General features: G+C 41.9%; 2 long non-coding RNA genes across 3 annotated transcripts; one reads left to right on the plus strand and one right to left on the minus strand.

The window, feature by feature from the left end:
* Positions 1 to 89: 89 nt before the first annotated feature.
* On the minus strand, positions 90 to 7697 carry LOC307038187. 2 transcript variants are annotated; one of them, XR_013807918.1, is made up of 4 exons: positions 7532 to 7697; positions 6226 to 6451; positions 1195 to 3623; positions 90 to 1031 (listed from the first exon to the last, which is right to left on the minus strand). It is a non-coding gene; the product is annotated as an uncharacterized lncRNA (long non-coding RNA). The 2 variants fall into 2 exon arrangements; XR_013807919.1 differs by having other exon boundaries at positions 6221 to 6451.
* A 1207-nt stretch (positions 7698 to 8904) lies between these two features.
* Positions 8905 to 12354, plus strand: LOC307037716. Its single transcript, XR_013807772.1, has 3 exons — positions 8905 to 9453; positions 10173 to 10220; positions 10412 to 12354. It is a non-coding gene; the product is annotated as an uncharacterized lncRNA (long non-coding RNA).
* The last annotated feature ends 751 nt before the right edge of the window (positions 12355 to 13105 follow it).

Raw genomic sequence — 13105 nt, forward strand, 5'->3', positions numbered from 1 at the left:
TGTCATGTTCTTCTATGGGACAGACAGACAGCAGCGATTGCGTTATTGAATGGTAAATATATATATAAAAAAACACACACACACCCAAGTACTTTTTCAGCTGTAATTGCATTATTGCATACTTTTTATTGACAGTTTTGCATCTGGAGAGGCAGGGTGACAACGGAAAGCTTAGTAACCTATTACTTAGATACGTTTTACATTTTTGGAGGGAAACGCTTGTGTTCATGTAAGCATGGGTAGCATGATCATGTTAAGACTATGAATATCACTTTACTTTAAAGAGACGAACAAATGTGTGAACAAGTATTAAGAACAGTGTATGGAAAAAAGTGATGTGTGTTAAAACAAAACAAAGTAAAATGAATGAGAAGGAGAACAAAGAGGGTTAGGGTTAAACAGAAAAAGATTAATTCAGCCAAAAAACACAATTTGATTAATCTAAAGTGTAAAACAATCTTCAACACAGACCAAATGAGTGCCCTTGGACAACAAAACATATGGTGGGGCAAAGAAACGATAAATTAAATTGAGACAGAGTGGGAGAATGAAAATGATTACTATGATAAATATTAAAACTATTTACAAAACTATTTACAGAAGCTCCTGTTGAACCATGGCTCAACAGAGCAACAAAAACAGGTTTGTCAACAATAAAAATAAAAATGACGAGGCCACTTTGCCAGGGGGAGGTGATCCAGCGACGAGACAATAAAAAAAAAAGAGAAACTGCAAAAAGCAATTCATATTAGGTTCTGTTGCGGCACTACAGGATATAAAACCTTCCAAGCCATGACCTCTGCCTGAAATCAGGACCACTCAGAGGAGAATCTAGCACATCAAACTGGAGTCAGGAGTGTGAATAACACATTTTGGCCAAAACAAATAGTTGCTTACCAATACAGTGGCTGAACAATGGACACCAAAAAGTGAAAAACAGAAGCATAATTGTGCGAACAACAACTTTACAAATAAAAAAACAAAAAGGTTCCTTTGTGAAAGGGACATCCTCTTCATCTGTTTCCTGGGCCCTAAAAAGCAGAGCAAGAATAGGAACAGTGGTGAATAAGGGGAGAGAATACAGTTGGGAGCAGACTGAACAGAGGACATAGCAATATTCATGTTAAAATGCTTGCACAACAAATATTATGGCACTTTCGTTTATATTGCATTTTAATAGATCAGTTGTCATACCATGGTTGGATGTGCAGCATTTGGATGCTCTAATCGATCCGAGAAGGGGTTACGGATGTATGGCTTCCCTAAGGACGTAGAGCGAAGGAAGAGATGGATGGCAATGGTCAACGGACAAAACCTCTGTCTGACAGAGGACAACAACAGCAGAAAACTCTGTCATGTAAGTCATGTTCACAGAGGTGACATGACTTGTTAACATTTTAAAGGGCATCATATTTCCAAGTGTAGATAATTATGACTCTTCAATGACATTTGAAGTGTGCAGTGGAAACTGATCAAACCTACCTACCTACCTACAGGTACACTTTGAAGATGACCAATATATTGGCAACAAATCAGGAGGAAATTTGAAGTTGAGGCCAGATGCTGTTCCAACAGTATTTATACATCGGCCTAAGCCGAAAAGGAGGAAATCCACGTCAAGGAGTATGCCTCCAGCTGTTAATGTCAGGAATGATGACCACACCTATTATGGCACCTCAAACATTGGTATGATATATGAAGCTAATAATGTTTCCCATGTTATATAATTCAAGGATAGACTACACTCTTAATGCAACCTTCAGATTATACAGCTTCAAAACTACCAGGGTTCAGGGATTCTCTGAAGATTCATATACCACATGTAGATAATCTACAGATTTCTTCATACTTTAACATTGCCAATAGACGAACTTAGATGAATGTCAACAGTGTGAGAAAAAGTTTTTAGAGAGTACTTGTCCATGGACAAGTGAGTTTGGCAATTTACTTGTCCGAATACATTTTTCACTTGTCCAGAATGGACAAAAATTGGGGCCACTGGAATCTTCTTCTTCGCCATCGTATTTTACATTTTCACACATAGGGTTGGGTATCGTTTGGATTCGAACGATTCCGGTTCTGCTTTTCGATTCTGGTTATTTTCGGTTCTTTGAGAGTAAAAATAAGTCCCATGATAAAGTGGGAGAAAAATATATTTATGAAAACATTAAGTCAAATCTGTATTCCTATTTACAAATCACTTCATACTGTTTAATTTCTTATGGTTATTGAATACAATTATATAAAAATAATCTCTGCATTGTTTAGTTAGTTCTAAGTGGTGCAGTTTGAGAATGTACAATTGGCCCAGTCTCCTCTGATGTTACACTGCAACCTGCCTGATACCTGCCTATGTAGAAAAGCGCTAGGCCTTAAATATAATGATAATAGGCTAATAATAATAGCTTATAATAATAAGTAATAATTAATTATTAGGCTACTTATTAGTAGCCTAATAATAAGGCCTAGCGCTTTTCTACAACTCAAAGACGCATGTGTATTACATGCTGCAGCTGCCCAGCTGCTCACTGTTTGTAAAAGTAAATAAATAGTATTTTCATTTCAATAATGTACTTTCTATACCCTGCTTCATAAACAATACTGACATCCCTGTGCTCCTCCGAGTCTGGGGGTCCGGGGATGTGAGGACAGCGCGAGGACACAGGGAGGCTGCTTCACTTCATAAAGGAAATGGCGGTCAATATTAACAACACAGGAGCTAAAACGCTTAATAACCTTCATTACGTATTAGAGAAAGAACATAAGAAGTTTGAAAAAGATGAGGCTGTTAAACGGGCAGCGGATCCGCTGTGTGTAGAAAGAGAGAGAGACGCTGAGCTGCACCATGCAGCGAACAGCTGATCCGGAGAATAGAGAGAGAGAGAGCTGTGGTCCGCGGGGCTCGGCCTCGCCTCCTGTCCCCACAACTCTTATTAATCCCGGTACCGGACAATTGTTATTTGTTCCTACTCGGAACATAGTTTTGCTTCCCAACCCTGCCACTGTGCTACACTTCCAGCGCTGCCCCGCCCCGCCCTAACTGTACAGAAAGCGGTGAGATGCATTCCCTTAGGAATCGACAAGCAGAACCGAAACTAACATTTCTAAACAAACAATGGCGGACACTGACAATTTGCGAATGAGTTCTGCCTTTTGTAAACTGAATTTATCAATAAATCAGGGCGAAAAACGTCACTTGTCCACCGGACAAGTCAATTGAAATATCTACTTGTCCGATATTGTAAATAACACGTCCCGGACGGTGGGACGTGTACTTTTTCGCACACTGAATATAGGAGTTTAGTGTACCCTTAAATGACAATAGGTGCACATGTAAAGGCAGCATACACATATAACAGCAAGATTGCCTTGTTATTGTTACAGAGATTCAGGGAGATATTGAGGTGGAGTACCAAGGGAATGAAAGGGACATAACAGACAGAGAGAGTGAGACAGATGTCAGCAGACTGCCAGGGGCCGACAATCAAGAGATCAGTGTGCCAGGAGCCAGTCAGTCAGGGGTCAGCTATGAAGAGGCCAGTTGGCCAGGGTCAGGTGCTCCAGGGACCAGACTGCCAAGGGCCAGTTGTGACCGGGCTCACGTGGAGGATCTAATGAGGCAACTGAGAAGGGAGAGATTACTAAGAAAGAGAGCAGAGAGGGCTCTGGTAAACCAGAGAAGGATTAATTCGGCATTAAAAAAACAACACAATTTGATTAATCTAAAGTTTAAAAAAAATCTTCAACACAGACCAAATTAGAGCACTTGGGCAATCAAAAAAAGGTGGGATACAGTGGGGGAAAGAAACCGTGAAAAAAGCAATACAACTAAGGTTCTGTTGTGGCACTACAGGATATAAAACCCTCCAAGCCATGAATATGCCTCTGCCTGACATCAGGACCATTCAGAGGAGGATGCAACACGTCAAACTGGAGCGAGGAGTGTTGGGGAGGTGTTTGATATGCTGAGGCTGAAGGCAGATGGCATGAGTGAGATGGAGAAGAAATGTGTGCTCACCTTGGATGAGATGTCCATCACCCCTAGCGTGGAGCTGCATCTGGGAGCAGGGAGGCTGTTTGGGAACACAACACTACCTGGCCACAAAGGCCAGGCCACTCATGCCTTAGTGTTCATGCTGGCTGGTGCTACTACGAGGTGGAAACAGGTTGTGGCTTACCACTACAGTGGTAATTCTACTGACGGTGCAGTGTACCGGCCCATAATACTCACCATCGTTGAAGCAGCGGCATCTATAGGGCTTCATGTGGTTAACATCACCACTGATATGGGGTGCCCCAATAAAGCTATGTGGAAGTCCTTTGGGGTGACCTATGCCAAGCCGTGGACAGCACATCCTGTGAAGCCACACCAGCACCTGTCCTTCATGCCTGACGTTCCACACGTGGTGAAGAATTTAAAGAGTGCCTTGGTGAATGGTCACGTCATCACCATGCCACAGGATGTGGTGGACAAAGAGAAGCTGCCGTCCAGTGTGGTGTCTGTTGGCCCCCTGAAGGATCTGGTGTCATACCAAGAGGGAATGGCCCTAAAACTGACACCTAAGCTGTCTAGAGGCGTCCTGGAGCCTAGTCATTTTGAGAAAATGAAGGTCAGTTCAGCAATGCACATCTTCTCCAAGTCATCGAGTGCTGCTCTGAGGTACATGGTGGCGGAGGAGCACAGACCAGAGTCCTATCTTACCACTGCGTGGTTTTTGGAGATGGTGGACCATTGGTTTGACCTCATGTCCTTTCAAGATGGAGGAGTATGATGAGGCCATCAGCTTCCTTCGGGACTCCATCCATCTGTTGCGGGGCCTGAAGATCGGTCCCAAGGGCAGCTGGAAACCAGTCCAGACAGGACTGGTGATGGCCACAACAATAATCCTGGAGGTCCAGCATGACCTGTTGAGACAAGGCCACACATTTGTTCTCACAAGCCGCTTCACTCAAGACTGCCTGGAAAACACATTTTCGTCCATTCGTCTGAGGAACTCTGTCCCAACACCTGTAGAGTTCCAATATGCACTGCGCGCTGTCACCGTGGGCCAGTTCCTATCGCCAGTGCATACCGGCAGTTACGTGGAGGATGGACTTCCTGGACACGCAGAACAGCAGCTGCAGTCCTCCTGACGTTCTGAGAGTGGAGCAGCTGGTAGACCTGACAACACCACCTGACATCACTAAAACCGAGTCCTGTGTGCTATACCACCTTGCAGGATACATCGTGAAAAGGGTCATCAGCTTCTCACTTTGTGACAAATGCCAATGTGCCCTAGTGAAAAATGTCAGTGATGGTGAAAATGAGAGAGCTGGTCTGCTGGTATTAAAATAATTTGAAAGGGGTGCACTTTACTGTCCATCTGATGAGGTTTTCACCCTTGTTCAGAACGTAGAGCAGCTGTTCCGTGTGAGGACGAGCGATTCCCTCATGGAGTCCTCAAATGCAGTGTCACAGCTGGAACAAGAAGCCATGTTGCTGGACAGCAACCTTCCCTCATGCCATGACCTGAAGAAAAAGATCCTCTCAACATACAGTGGGGCAAAAAAGTATTTAGTCAGCCACCAATTGTGCAAGTTCTCCCACTTAAAAAGAGTAGAGAGGCCTGTCATTTTCATCCTAGGTATACCTCAACTATGAGAGACAAAATGAGAAAAAAAAATCCAGAAAATCACATTGTCTGATTTTTAAACAATTTAGTTGGTCAATAACAAAACTTCATCTCAATACTTTGTTATATACCCTTTTTTGGCAATGACAGAGGTCAAACGTTTTCTGTAAGTCTTCACAAGGTTTTCACACACTGTTGCTGGTATTTTGGCCCATTCCTCCATGCAGATCTCCTCTAGAACAGTGATGTTTTGGGGCTGTTGCTGGGCAACACAGACTTTCAACTCCCTCCAAAGATTTTCTATGGGGTTGAGATCTGGAGACTGGCTAGGCCACTCCAGGACCTTGAAATGCTTCTTACGAAGCCACTCCTACAGGCCTCTCTCATCTTTTTAAGTGGGAGAACTTGCAGAATTGGTGGCTGACTAAATACTTTTTTGTCCCACTGTACATCAGGCTGAGGTTAAGGATTGCATCAAAGTGCATCAGGGCTGAGAGGAAGGATAAACATAAAGGGTATCTTGGCAGCAAGAGTCAGAGTAAGAAGGCAAATAAGACCCAACAGACCTCTGCACCGAAGGTCATAACATGTAGGCCACTGCCAAACACCTTACTCGTTGCCATCGATGTACTTGGCATCTCCATTCCCGGTCCACCGTCAGCAGCCTCCAGCCTCCTCTTCTTTCAGCAGTCATCACCTGCAGCCGTTGCCAGCACCAGCCTCCTTCAGCAGCAGCACCCTCCTCCAGCAGCACCCTCCTCCAGCAGCAGCACCCTCCAGCAGCAGCAGCAGGCTCCGGCAGCAGCAGCAGCAACAACAGCCATGGCTGACATATGAGGCTGAATAAAAAAAAGTGCTTATTATTTTTTGTAAAAATGTTTATTTTGTTAAAAATAAACATTTTGGATGCCATTTTGGATGCCATGTTTTAGGCTCATCGTTCATTCACTGCTGTAGAGTAGCCTGTTCAGTAGGCTATTATTTTTTTAAGACTGAATAATACCTTTGAAGAACAATCAATCAATCAATCAATCAATCAATGTTTATTTATATAGCCCAATATCACAAATGTTACATTTGTCTCAGTGGACTTCACAGTTTGTACAGAATATCAGTATGACAATACGACACCCTCTGTCCTTAGACCCTCACATCGTACAAGGAAAAACTTCCAGAGAAAACCCCACAGTTTAAAGGGAAAAATGGGAGAAACCTCAGGGAGAGCAACAGAGGAGGGATCCCTCTCCCAGGACGGACAGACGTGCAATAGATGCCGTGTGTAAATTGAAAAGATAATACATTTGCAACATAGGTCATAATCATTAAACTAGTGTGTATATTACAATACAAAGGAATCTATCCTAGCATGCCATCAAGCATTAAAAAGTAGCGTTAGGCTAGTTGTACAGTACAGATGAGTTAACACGGAACAGTACAAAAAAAAACTAAGTACAGTCAACATGTCACATAATGAAATGTTAGTATATCCCAAAATTCAATGAAATATTAAATGAAATATTTATCACAAACGCCACCTCATTTCTACTAGTGCTAGCAGTTAAGTCATATCATACAGAAAAAGCCGACTAAGGATGGCTGACACGGTCAGGTTCAGCAGATAAAAACCAAAATAACAAAAAAAAAACATAATCAATCTAAATCCTGCTTGTTAGTTACCCAGCATCATTGATATATAAGCTGCTAGCGATTAATTACTGAAATATTACCTTCAAAGCTGACGAAGTCGCGCTAGCTAACGAGCAAGCAATGCTAGCAAAATTGGTTGTAACAACCAAGATAAAATATAGATAATTACGCTGTGCATATACAAATGAAGACCAGTATAAGCGTCATAAAGGGCCTCTGATACAATATAGACAGTTGACAATTGAAAAGAGTTCGATATTTCAGCAACTTACCTCTGGAACTAATCGACGCGCCGTAATGTGAATGAGGTCCAATGCCGAAATTACGATATTTGGAACTATTTCGATGTCCATACCCCGGAAGTAGGCGCCGCCATTTTTTACAACGGAGGTCTATGGGAGTGTCGTAACTCTTATCTCTCTAGGGCTCTGGAACAGACTAACAAGTGTGCCACTCTCTCTAACGGTTTCAACATAAACTATACCGAAAAAAAATACCTCACGATGTCTATCTAATTATGAACTTGCTTTATTTTCACGGAACACAATTTGGTGATAACAAACAAATGTAACAAAGTAACATATTTACCAACACATGTTCTACGACATAGGCCTACTTACATTTAAATGTGTGCTGCGTCGGTTCAGCCATTCTCCGCAAGGGTTTTTGAAATTGATCCGTGCGCAAAGCATTGTGGGGATTTTAAGGACGCGAAGTCTACACATGTGCAGCCTCGAAATTTCTCCTAAACCAAGGACGCGGCCTCGGTGGAATTCCAAGTATGCCGGAGATTGGAACAGTCCTTCGGCGGCACTCGATGACGTAGTATCCTTGAAATATTAGCTTGGAAGCCAATATCCTCGAGATTGAGAAACGGCCAAAGTCACTACCCGATCTGCAACTCTGCCCGATCTGCAGTGCGCATGTGCGAGATGGTCCGCCATATTGGACAACCCCGGACGGCAAACTAAGTAGGACAGTTGACACAGTGGCTTTTAGCAAAGCTCAAAAATAAAACGAGAGAGAGATGAGTTATTGTTATTACAACGTGACTTCACTATTATTTAACAACTATTTTTATTGGGTTCTTTTATTTGGGGTTAAGTACATTGTCAGAATAAGTGAGAAATTAATTTAACTTCTGTTAGACAGCTATCATACTGAATAAATATTTACTGTGAAAGTATGCAAAAATGTATGGCATATGGCTGTCTAACGTGCAGGACGGCGCCGTCCCATGGGTTAGATGCGCGTACATAATGTAGAGGAAAATAACTCTCAGAATAACGTTATTAGCATATTTTACAACTTGAGGACCGAATTTTTTTTATAAGGGCTATACAAACGTTCATACTGGGTCGTTTATTTAGTTTAAAAAAAATTATCCAACGATTTACAGACCACTCTTTCCCAATGTAAGTCAATGGGAAAAAGTGTTTCCGGGCCCAGCGACCTAACGGAAGTGTAGTACCACCGTTTGGCCACAACTAATATTTTCCTCAGAGTCCGGCGCACTTCCTGGGGGCTTGCTCTATAGAGAACCGCAGTGACGCGTCGTAAAACCCGGAAGTAAGTTAGCATTTTTAGCACTTCCAGTTCCTTCCTCAAAAAGCAATGCATTTTTTCCATAGGGTTTTGGAAAATAGCTCGAAATAAGGTCTGTGGTTGACACAAATTTAAGAGATAAATCACATTTTGTTCTACGACATTAAATACATCAGCAGTGACCCCACTGGGGATTTTTGAAGAGTTTACGTGTCTGAAAAACGATGTTTTTTACCAAATGGCTGAATAGGACTACAGAAATTGTCGAGGTCGTTGTACGTCATTACGCCGAACACGTAAACGCTCCCGCTAAGTTTGTTTTCCCCTGTGTTCTGCTTGAAAGCCAGTACCTGCCTATCTTTAGTATCTGTATATCTATATCTGACCATTAAAATCTGTATTTTTGAATTGTTGTTTTTAACACCGTAGTTTTACAAATTATAGAATAATTAATTACCAGTGTTTTCCAATTTTACTCGGCAGTTCGTTTCGTTAGCTAACGTTAGCTAAAGCTAGCGCTACTAGTTAGCTACGCAATGGTTTGTTGCTTTGCTCCGGGTTGCAGCCACAGGTCTTTGCATGAAACGTGCTTGTTCTATCGTTTCCCGGCCAATGTTTTCCAAAGGAGAGTCTGGATTCGTGCCATGAGGTAAGCTGATGTTACATTTTTGTCCATGTCACGGTGAAATGTAAATAATGGGTAGTGACTGTATCACCGTTTTAGAGATGGCGCTGCTGAAAAGACCGCAACATAAGTAAAGATAATGAATACATCCTGTTAAAACCTGTGTGGCTTATATGATAAGTCTAATTAGTACAAGCAGCATAACGTTTCACCATGTAACTAAAGATTGTAGTCAGGGAAATCCGTTTGACATATTGAACTAATAACAAATCCCCTCTGTTCTGCAGAGAACTCTCTGCTCCATAGCTTCTCTTGGACGTAAAATCACATGTACATTTTACATTTATATTCAATTTAATATTCCATCCCTCACATACTTTTGTATATATAATAACTTATATTTTGTTTTTCTTGTTATGCTGCTGCAACACAAACATTTCCCAAATTGGGATCAATACAGTAATATCTTATCTTAATTAATTAAGAAATATAACTATTATAATTAGTGTAGCAGCTGACACCTATTTTCAATATGGATTAATCAACCATTTTTTTATTTAGTTCAATTTTCATCTATAAAAATGTCAAAATAGTGAAAATGTTCACGAGACTTATCAAAGTGCAAGGTTATATCTTTAGATGTTTTGTTTTAGCCTATGTACTGTAGCCTATGTCTTAATGCTCTTACAGTATATGTGACAGTGTGACTTCCATGAAACTAATATTTTATATCTCCCCAACAGACGAGCTGACAGGAAACCTGACACTCTAACAACCACAACATTGCAAAGGCGAGTAAATGTCAATTAAAAACAATTCACAATGTTTTTATTTCTTCTTCCTTGCAGTGAGGTGAAGCTGACCTTGCACTTGGTGCCAGTAAGGATGTTCCTCACGCAGGCTGAATGTTTCTCCTTCCTTACTGACACAGAAGCCCTTGATTTGCAATGCTTCACTAATTGTCATTTCCCTGGCTCCGTAGGGACACTTTACCTCCAGCACAGCGGAAGACCCTACCAGACCATCTGGAGATGCCCCCAACGATCCTGATAGGGAGAGCCACAAATCTGACTCATGGACCTGCATCTGAGTTGCAGTGGTGAATGCCCTGACGCCCTCACATTCATTCATAGTCCCCCACTTTACAGACAAAACACCATCAAGGGCCTGTTGTTGCCCTAGCACCCTGGCAATAAAGGAAGCAGTCACACGCTTTGACCTCAGGACAGCTCCAAAGTTGCTGGCAGTCAACCTTCCTTTCCTGAACAAATGCCAGTTTGGGTTGGTTCGCTGACCAGTGGTAGCCACCTGAATTGCCCTCTGTTGCTCTTCAGACAATGCCATGCTTGCCACAATTGCCTCAGGTCCCTGATGCCCAACAAATTTGATAATTTCAGGAACAATAAGTGTTTCCAAGCTGTAGTGTTCCTCTTCTGGCTCGGGGGAGAGAAGCCAAGAAATTCCTGAGAACCTGCCCCCGAGTTTGTCCCTCAGCCAGTCACGATCTTCGGAGGTGGGCTCTCTTGTCAGCGGGTTAAATTAGTTATTGGTTTCAACCGTCACATTAAAACAGTTACTAAATCAGCTTACTATCACCTAAAGAACATATCTAGGATTAAAAGACTAATGTCACAGCAGGATTTGAAAAAACGTGTCCATGCTTTTATCTTCAGTAGACTGGACTACTGCAATGGTGTCTTCACAGGTCTCACTAAAAAATCTATTAGAAAGCTGCAGCTGATTCAGAACACCGCTGCTCGAGTCCTTACCAACACCAGCCCGTCCACACTACAGCTTCGACAGCTTCAAAAACGGTTTCCAACGCGTCTGCCCATTCACTTTCAATGGGGTGACGTCACGTTGCCTCGCTTTTCGCCGAACTGAATTGTGGGTAGCAGAGTGGAGCTTTCCTGGCGTTTCAGGTTGCAAAAGTTGAACAATGTTCAACTTCTGAAGCCGGAGACGCCGGAGTAGCCAGCGTCAGCCAATCAAATCCCGTTTATGCAAATCTGACCGTTCAAGCGCTAGCCAATCAAACCGCGTGCAAGCTGGGAGAGCCAGACCGCAGTTCATTTCCTCATATTCCAAACGAGAAATTACGGTAGCAAATCACCCGGTTCTTTACGACCAGAACTATTTACTGGGATACAAACCGGACAGTGGGTGAAACTGGTAGGTTTTCGCCTGTTTGGGGAGTTTATATATATATTGCTCGCATAAAATCCCCGGGGTTTTTTGCTTTGTATGCCGGGGGCGGGACATTCATGTGATTGGTTGTTGGTTGCGGTGCTCGAATAAAATCCCCAAGCTTCAGACACGCCCAGCTCCAATCTTTTTCTAAGCTATAGTGTGGACGGGCCGTAAGAAAGTGGATCACATCGCTCCAGTTCTGAAGTCTTTACACTGGCTTCTTGTGTGTCAAAGAATAGATTTCAAAATTCTGCTGCTGTTTATAAAGCACTGAATGGTTTAGGACCAAAATGCATTTCTGACCTGCTAAATGATGAACCATCCAGATCTCTCAGGTCTTCAGGGAATGGTCAGCTTTCTGTCCCCAGAGTCAGAACTAAACATGGTAAAGCAGCGTGCAGTTATTATGCTCCAAATATCTGGAACAAACTCCCAGAAACCTGCAGGTCCGCTGCAACTCTTACTACTTTTAAATCCAGGCTGAAGACTTTTCTTTTTGTCGCTGCTTTTAATTGAACTATTCATATCTTAGACTGCACTGTAACTTTTATCCATGTATTTTTTCTTTTAATGTTTATTTTTATTAGCTTTTCTTTTTAATGACTGATTTTAAATGCCATTTTCTTAATGTCTTTCATTTTTTGTAAAGCACTTTGAATTGCCTTGTGTTGAAAAGTGCTATATAAATAAACTTGCCTTGCCTTGCCTAATAAAGATTTCATGTGACACATACAATTGATTTGTTGATGGGAATTAATGTGAATAAATTAACTCTAGGTTAACGATACTCTTGCTATCACTACTCACCGACACTATAAACCTTGTCCCTCATGCTAGCCCTGACAACACCGGTAAGCACACCTTAATCTAGGCTGCACTGTAACGTGTCCTGACTTGTAGTGGTTCTCTCCTCTATCTACACTCTTCTTGTCATCTTTGTAAAACGATATCAGACTGGTAATTAACACAGCCATGACTTCTAGTTAAATTCAGTGTGGCTAAAATGAAAAGTTTTGTTAAAATATGAAAGCACGCGAAAGTTAAATTCAGCTTTATTGTCAAAAATTCTACATGTGTTATACATCCAGAAATATTGAAATATCGTTTCCCACAGTGTGACATGTATACATAAAACAAAACAAAAAGGGCCTAGATAAACGTGGTATACATTAAACAAAACGGGCCTAGATAACCGGGGTATACAGTTTAAAATGTTAATATATTTAAAGTGTTCAAAGTGCAGTTTCAGTGCAAGTCAGTTGAAACGATCTTAAATTGGCGTGACGTTGAAGTCGTGCGACCCTGCTGCCTTGTAGTTCGTTTATAGCATAACGTTAGCATTTCGCTTTTGGCGACTAGATTTATGATTCAAAAATTATAAAAGTAGGGTTGACATGTGGAGATCATCCGGCTGAACAAAACGTGATCCCTCTCTTAAATGTGTGTCAACCACAGACCTTATTTCGAGCTATTTTCCAAAATCCTA

This window comes from Notothenia rossii (genome assembly GCF_949606895.1).
Source record: "Notothenia rossii genome assembly, chromosome: 4".
NCBI lineage: Eukaryota > Metazoa > Chordata > Actinopteri > Perciformes > Nototheniidae > Notothenia > Notothenia rossii.